The 7,500-nt window shown below is 47.3% G+C and overlaps 6 non-coding genes across 6 annotated transcripts; all 6 read right to left on the bottom strand.

The window, feature by feature from the left end:
• Positions 1 to 108: 108 nt before the first annotated feature.
• On the bottom strand, positions 109 to 181 carry trnar-ccu (transfer RNA arginine (anticodon CCU)). Its single transcript has one exon. It is a non-coding gene; the product is annotated as a tRNA-Arg (tRNA).
• Positions 182 to 1,610: 1,429 nt separating this feature from the next.
• On the bottom strand, positions 1,611 to 1,683 carry trnar-ccu (transfer RNA arginine (anticodon CCU)). Its single transcript has one exon. It is a non-coding gene; the product is annotated as a tRNA-Arg (tRNA).
• Positions 1,684 to 3,113: 1,430 nt separating this feature from the next.
• On the bottom strand, positions 3,114 to 3,186 carry trnar-ccu (transfer RNA arginine (anticodon CCU)). The gene has a single exon. It is a non-coding gene; the product is annotated as a tRNA-Arg (tRNA).
• Positions 3,187 to 4,616: 1,430 nt separating this feature from the next.
• Positions 4,617 to 4,689, bottom strand: trnar-ccu (transfer RNA arginine (anticodon CCU)). The gene has a single exon. It is a non-coding gene; the product is annotated as a tRNA-Arg (tRNA).
• A 1,182-nt stretch (positions 4,690 to 5,871) lies between these two features.
• trnar-ccu (transfer RNA arginine (anticodon CCU)) lies at positions 5,872 to 5,944 on the bottom strand. Its single transcript has one exon. It is a non-coding gene; the product is annotated as a tRNA-Arg (tRNA).
• A 1,419-nt stretch (positions 5,945 to 7,363) lies between these two features.
• trnar-ccu (transfer RNA arginine (anticodon CCU)) lies at positions 7,364 to 7,436 on the bottom strand. Its single transcript has one exon. It is a non-coding gene; the product is annotated as a tRNA-Arg (tRNA).
• Positions 7,437 to 7,500: the final 64 nt, after the last annotated feature.

The raw sequence follows: 7,500 nt of genomic DNA, 5'->3' as shown, positions 1-7,500 counted from the left end.
ACAAGACACGTAAATAAGTAAAGTGGTCTTAGCAGAGGATGGTTTCGATCCATCGACCTCTGGGTTATGGGCCCAGCACGCTTCCGCTGCGCCACTCTGCTGTAAACCCACCCCAGATGGGACTCGAACCCACAATCCCTGGCTTAGGAGGCCAGTGCCTTATCCATTAGGCCACTGGGGCTGTTAAAGCCCATCTCTCGTGTGCCCCATTACTTCTGCTTCAGTGGCAACAAAAGGCTTGGCATTTACACATGGCCAGCACACAAAGTGATCCACTGAGCGGCTACTTCGACAGGCCACTGGGGTATGACTCGCTTGCTCTTCTAATTCTCCATCTCATTCAGGTGGCTCAGTCAATGAGGCATTTAAACAGGTCCTACACACAAAGATTTCTCAACAAGCGACTACTACACCAGCTTTCCAGAACATTGTGCAGTATTGTTATAGTTCCAGGACCAAGAGGCTCCAGGTTTTCACAAGCGGGATATGGAAGTTGCTCTTAATTTGGGATAAAGCATGTAAATAAGAGAAGAAGCCTTAGCAGAGGATGGTTTCGATCCATCGACCTCTGGGTTATGGGCCCAGCACGCTTCCGCTGCGCCACTCTGCTTGTTATAGAAAAGCTCCCATTCACAGGTGTTTTCAAAATGACTTGCGTTTAGGCACACATGAAGTGCACATGAAGTAACACATGAAGTGCCTCTGCCAGAAAAGTCATTAATGAGATCAGGTGAAAGCAACAAAGGGTTTTTAGCTTTGAGCAGAGGCAGCTTTTCTTCAGCAAGGAACAGAGCATTATATAAGTAAAAAAAAAAAGAAAGTCTTAGCAGAGGATGGTTTCGATCCATCGACCTCTGGGTTATGGGCCCAGCACGCTTCTGCTGCGCCACTCTGCTCCTGGCGACACATGCGCCGTTCCCAGATGCTTTGGAAAGGACTTGTGTTTAGGCACACATCAAGTGCTCCTCTGTCATAAACGAGAACAGATGAAAACAACAAAGGGTTTTAGCATAGACCTGTGGCAGCATTTCTTCAAGTGGGGACAGAGAATTTGTATAGGTAAAGAAGACTTAGCAGAGGATGGTTTCGATCCATCGACCTCTGGGTTATGGGCCCAGCACGCTTCCGCTGCGCCACTCTGCTGAAAACCACCCTAGACAGGACTCGAACCCACAAACATTGGCATAGGAGGCCAGTGACTTATCCATTAGGACACTGAGGCTGTAAAAAATAAGCCCTTGTATGCCCCATTTACTGCTGATTCCGTGACAACAATAGGCTTGGTATTTAATCAAGGCCAGCACACAAAGTAATCCAGATGAACAATTCATTTACCAGGCCACCGGGCCACTCTGCTCGCCATAGAAGAGCTCCAATTCACAGGTGTTTTCAATAGGACTTGCGTTTAGGCACACACAAAGTGGTCCTCAGTCACAGATGATATCTGGTGAAAATGATTATGGCTTCAGAATAGAAGTGCATTAGCTCTTCTTCAAATAGGAACAAGACACGTAAATAAGTAAAGTGGTCTTAGCAGAGGATGGTTTCGATCCATCGACCTCTGGGTTATGGGCCCAGCACGCTTCCGCTGCGCCACTCTGCTGTAAACCCACCCCAGATGGGACTCGAACCCACAATCCCTGGCTTAGGAGGCCAGTGCCTTATCCATTAGGCCACTGGGGCTGTTAAAGCCCATCTCTCGTGTGCCCCATTACTTCTGCTTCAGTGGCAACAAAAGGCTTGACATTTACACATGGCCAGCACACAAAGTGATCCACTGAGCGGCTACTTCGACAGGCCACTGGGGTATGACTCGCTTGCTCTTCTAATTCTCCATCTCATTCAGGTGGCTCAGTCAATGAGGCATTTAAACAGGTCCTACACACAAAGATTTCTCAACAAGCGACTACTACACCAGCTTTCCAGAACATTGTGCAGTATTGTTATAGTTCCAGGACCAAGAGGCTCCAGGTTTTCACAAGCGGGATATGGAAGTTGCTCTTAATTTGGGATAAAGCATGTAAATAAGAGAAGAAGCCTTAGCAGAGGATGGTTTCGATCCATCGACCTCTGGGTTATGGGCCCAGCACGCTTCCGCTGCGCCACTCTGCTTGTTATAGAAAAGCTCCCATTCACAGGTGTTTTCAAAATGACTTGCGTTTAGGCACACATGAAGTGCACATGAAGTAACACATGAATTGCCTCTGCCAGAAAAGTCATTAATGAGATCAGGTGAAAGCAACAAAGGGTTTTTAGCTTTGAGCAGAGGCAGCTTTTCTTCAGCAAGGAACAGAGCATTATATAAGTAAAAAAAAAAAAGAAAGTCTTAGCAGAGGATGGTTTCGATCCATCGACCTCTGGGTTATGGGCCCAGCACGCTTCCGCTGCGCCACTCTGCTCCTGGCGACACATGCGCCGTTCCCAGATGCTTTGGAAAGAACTTGTGTTTAGGCACACATCAAGTGCTCCTCTGTCATAAACGAGAACAGATGAAAACAACAAAGGGTTTTAGCATAGACCTGTGGCAGCTTTTCTTCAAGTGGGGACAGAGAATTTGTATAAGTAAAGAAGACTTAGCACAGGATGGTTTCGATCCATCGACCTCTGGGTTATGGGCCCAGCACGCTTCCGCTGCGCCACTCTGCTGAAAACCACCCTAGACAGGACTCGAACCCACAAACATTGGCATAGGAGGCCAGTGACTTATCCATTAGGACACTGAGGCTGTAAAAAATAAGCCCTTGTATGCCCCATTTACTGCTGATTCCGTGACAACAATAGGCTTGGTATTTAATCAAGGCCAGCACACAAAGTAATCCAGATGAACAATTCATTTACCAGGCCACCGGGCCACTCTGCTCGCCATAGAAGAGCTCCAATTCACAGGTGTTTTCAATAGGACTTGCGTTTAGGCACACACAAAGTGGTCCTCAGTCACAGATGATATCTGGTGAAAATGATTATGGCTTCAGAATAGAAGTGCATTAGCTCTTCTTCAAATAGGAACAAGACACGTAAATAAGTAAAGTGGTCTTAGCAGAGGATGGTTTCGATCCATCGACCTCTGGGTTATGGGCCCAGCACGCTTCCGCTGCGCCACTCTGCTGTAAACCCACCCCAGATGGGACTCGAACCCACAATCCCTGGCTTAGGAGGCCAGTGCCTTATCCATTAGGCCACTGGGGCTGTTAAAGCCCATCTCTCGTGTGCCCCATTACTTCTGCTTCAGTGGCAACAAAAGGCTTGGCATTTACACATGGCCAGCACACAAAGTGATCCACTGAGCGGCTGCTTCGACAGGCCACTGGGGTATGACTCGCTTGCTCTTCTAATTCTCCATCTCATTCAGGTGGCTCAGTCAATGAGGCATTTAAACAGGTCCTACACACAAAGATTTCTCAACAAGCGACTACTACACCAGCTTTCCAGAACATTGTGCAGTATTGTTATAGTTCCAGGACCAAGAGGCTCCAGGTTTTCACAAGCGGGATATGGAAGATGCTCTTAATTTGGGATAAAGCATGTAAATAAGAGAAGAAGCCTTAGCAGAGGATGGTTTCGATCCATCGACCTCTGGGTTATGGGCCCAGCACGCTTCCGCTGCGCCACTCTGCTTGTTATAGAAAAGCTCCCATTCACAGGTGTTTTCAAAATGACTTGCGTTTAGGCACACATGAAGTGCACATGAAGTAATACATGAATTGCCTCTGCCAGAAAAGTCATTAATGAGATCAGGTGAAAGCAACAAAGGGTTTTTAGCTTTGAGCAGAGGCAGCTTTTCTTCAGCAAGGAACAGAGCATTATATAAGTAAAAAAAAAAAAGAAAGTCTTAGCAGAGGATGGTTTCGATCCATCGACCTCTGGGTTATGGGCCCAGCACGCTTCCGCTGCGCCACTCTGCTCCTGGCGACACATGCGCCGTTCCCAGATGCTTTGGAAAGAACTTGTGTTTAGGCACACATCAAGTGCTCCTCTGTCATAAACGAGAACAGATGAAAACAACAAAGGGTTTTAGCATAGACCTGTGGCAGCTTTTCTTCAAGTGGGGACAGAGAATTTGTATAAGTAAAGAAGACTTAGCACAGGATGGTTTCGATCCATCGACCTCTGGGTTATGGGCCCAGCACGCTTCCGCTGCGCCACTCTGCTGAAAACCACCCTAGACAGGACTCGAACCCACAAACATTGGCATAGGAGGCCAGTGACTTATCCATTAGGACACTGAGGCTGTAAAAAATAAGCCCTTGTATGCCCCATTTACTGCTGATTCCGTGACAACAATAGGCTTGGTATTTAATCAAGGCCAGCACACAAAGTAATCCAGATGAACAATTCATTTACCAGGCCACCGGGCCACTCTGCTCGCCATAGAAGAGCTCCAATTCACAGGTGTTTTCAATAGGACTTGCGTTTAGGCACACACAAAGTGGTCCTCAGTCACAGATGATATCTGGTGAAAATGATTATGGCTTCAGAATAGAAGTGCATTAGCTCTTCTTCAAATAGGAACAAGACACGTAAATAAGTAAAGTGGTCTTAGCAGAGGATGGTTTCGATCCATCGACCTCTGGGTTATGGGCCCAGCACGCTTCCGCTGCGCCACTCTGCTGTAAACCCACCCCAGATGGGACTCGAACCCACAATCCCTGGCTTAGGAGGCCAGTGCCTTATCCATTAGGCCACTGGGGCTGTTAAAGCCCATCTCTCGTGTGCCCCATTACTTCTGCTTCAGTGGCAACAAAAGGCTTGGCATTTACACATGGCCAGCACACAAAGTGATCCACTGAGCGGCTGCTTCGACAGGCCACTGGGGTATGACTCGCTTGCTCTTCTAATTCTCCATCTCATTCAGGTGGCTCAGTCAATGAGGCATTTAAACAGGTCCTACACACAAAGATTTCTCAACAAGCGACTACTACACCAGCTTTCCAGAACATTGTGCAGTATTGTTATAGTTCCAGGACCAAGAGGCTCCAGGTTTTCACAAGCGGGATATGGAAGATGCTCTTAATTTGGGATAAAGCATGTAAATAAGAGAAGAAGCCTTAGCAGAGGATGGTTTCGATCCATCGACCTCTGGGTTATGGGCCCAGCACGCTTCCGCTGCGCCACTCTGCTTGTTATAGAAAAGCTCCCATTCACAGGTGTTTTCAAAATGACTTGCGTTTAGGCACACATGAAGTGCACATGAAGTAATACATGAATTGCCTCTGCCAGAAAAGTCATTAATGAGATCAGGTGAAAGCAACAAAGGGTTTTTAGCTTTGAGCAGAGGCAGCTTTTCTTCAGCAAGGAACAGAGCATTATATAAGTAAAAAAAAAAAAGAAAGTCTTAGCAGAGGATGGTTTCGATCCATCGACCTCTGGGTTATGGGCCCAGCACGCTTCCGCTGCGCCACTCTGCTGAAAACCACCCTAGACAGGACTCGAACCCACAAACATTGGCATAGGAGGCCAGTGACTTATCCATTAGGACACTGGGGCTGTCAAAAATAAGCCCTTGTATGCCCCATTTACTGCTGATTCCGTGACAACAATAGGCTTGGTATTTAATCAAGGCCAGCACACAAAGTAATCCAGATGAACAATTAATTTACCAGGCCACCGGGCCACTCTGCTCGCCATAGAAGAGCTCCAATTCACAGGTGTTTTCAATAGGACTTGCGTTTAGGCACACACAAAGTGGTCCTCAGTCACAGATGATATCTGGTGAAAATGATTATGGCTTCAGAATAGAAGTGCATTAGCTCTTCTTCAAATAGGAACAAGACACGTAAATAAGTAAAGTGGTCTTAGCAGAGGATGGTTTCGATCCATCGACCTCTGGGTTATGGGCCAGCACGCTTCCGCTGCGCCACTCTGCTGTAAACCCACCCCAGATGGGACTCGAACCCACAATCCCTGGCTTAGGAGGCCAGTGCCTTATCCATTAGGCCACTGGGGCTGTTAAAGCCCATCTCTCGTGTGCCCCATTACTTCTGCTTCAGTGACAACAAAAGGCTTGGCATTTACACATGGCCAGCACACAAAGTGATCCACTGAGCGGCTGCTTCGACAGGCCACTGGGGTATGACTCGCTTGCTCTTCTAATTCTCCATCTCATTCAGGTGGCTCAGTTAATGAGGCATTTAAACAGGTCCTACACACAAAGATTTCTCAACAAGCGACTACTACACCAGCTTTCCAGAACATTGTGCAGTATTGTTATAGTTCCAGGACCAAGAGGCTCCAGGTTTTCACAAGCGGGATGTGGAAGTTGCTCTTAATTTGGGATAAAGCATGTAAATAAGAGAAGAAGCATTAGCAGAGGATGGTTTCGATCCATCGACCTCTGGGTTATGGGCCCAGCACGCTTCCGCTGCGCCACTCTGCTTGTTATAGAAAAGCTCCCATTCACAGGTGTTTTCAAAATGACTTGCGTTTAGGCACACATGAAGTAACACATGAAGTGCCTCTGCCAGAAAAGTCATTAATGAGATCAGGTGAAAGCAACAAAGGGTTTTTAGCTTTGAGCAGAGGCAGCTTTTCTTCAGCAAGGAACAGAGCATTATATAAGTAAAAACAAAAGAGAAAGTCTTAGCAGAGGATGGTTTCGATCCATCGACCTCTGGGTTATGGGCCCAGCACGCTTCCGCTGTGCCACTCTGCTCCTGGCGACACATGCGCCGTTCCCAGATGCTTTGGAAAGGACTTGTGTTTAGGCACACATCAAGTGCTCCTCTGTCATAAACGAGAACAGATGAAAACAACAAAGGGTTTTAGCATAGACCTGTGGCAGCTTTTCTTCAAGTGGGGACAGAGAATTTGCATAAGTAAAGAAGACTTAGCAGAGGATGGTTTCGATCCATCGACCTCTGGGTTATGGGCCCAGCACGCTTCCGCTGCGCCACTCTGCTGAAAACCACCCTAGACAGGACTCGAACCCACAAACATTGGCATAGGAGGCCAGTGACTTATCCATTAGGACACTGAGGCTGTAAAAAATAAGCCCTTGTATGCCCCATTTACTGCTGATTCCGTGACAACAATAGGCTTGGTATTTAATCAAGGCCAGCACACAAAGTAATCCAGATGAACAATTAATTTACCAGGCCACCGGGCCACTCTGCTCGCCATAGAAGAGCTCCAATTCACAGGTGTTTTCAATAGGACTTGCGTTTAGGCACACACAAAGTGGTCCTCAGTCACAGATGATATCTGGTGAAAATGATTATGGCTTCAGAATAGAAGTGCATTAGCTCTTCTTCAAATAGGAACAAGACACGTAAATAAGTAAAGTGGTCTTAGCAGAGGATGGTTTCGATCCATCGACCTCTGGGTTATGGGCCCAGCACGCTTCCGCTGCGCCACTCTGCTGTAAACCCACCCCAGATGGGACTCGAACCCACAATCCCTGGCTTAGGAGGCCAGTGCCTTATCCATTAGGCCACTGGGGCTGTTAAAGCCCATCTCTCGTGTGCCCCATTACTTCTGCTTCAGTGGCAACAAAAGGCTTGGCAT

Source organism: Pseudorasbora parva, chromosome 5 (genome assembly GCF_024679245.1).
Source record: "Pseudorasbora parva isolate DD20220531a chromosome 5, ASM2467924v1, whole genome shotgun sequence".
Classification (NCBI taxonomy): domain Eukaryota; kingdom Metazoa; phylum Chordata; class Actinopteri; order Cypriniformes; family Gobionidae; genus Pseudorasbora; species Pseudorasbora parva.
This window is presented reverse-complemented; position numbering and strand designations above follow the sequence as displayed.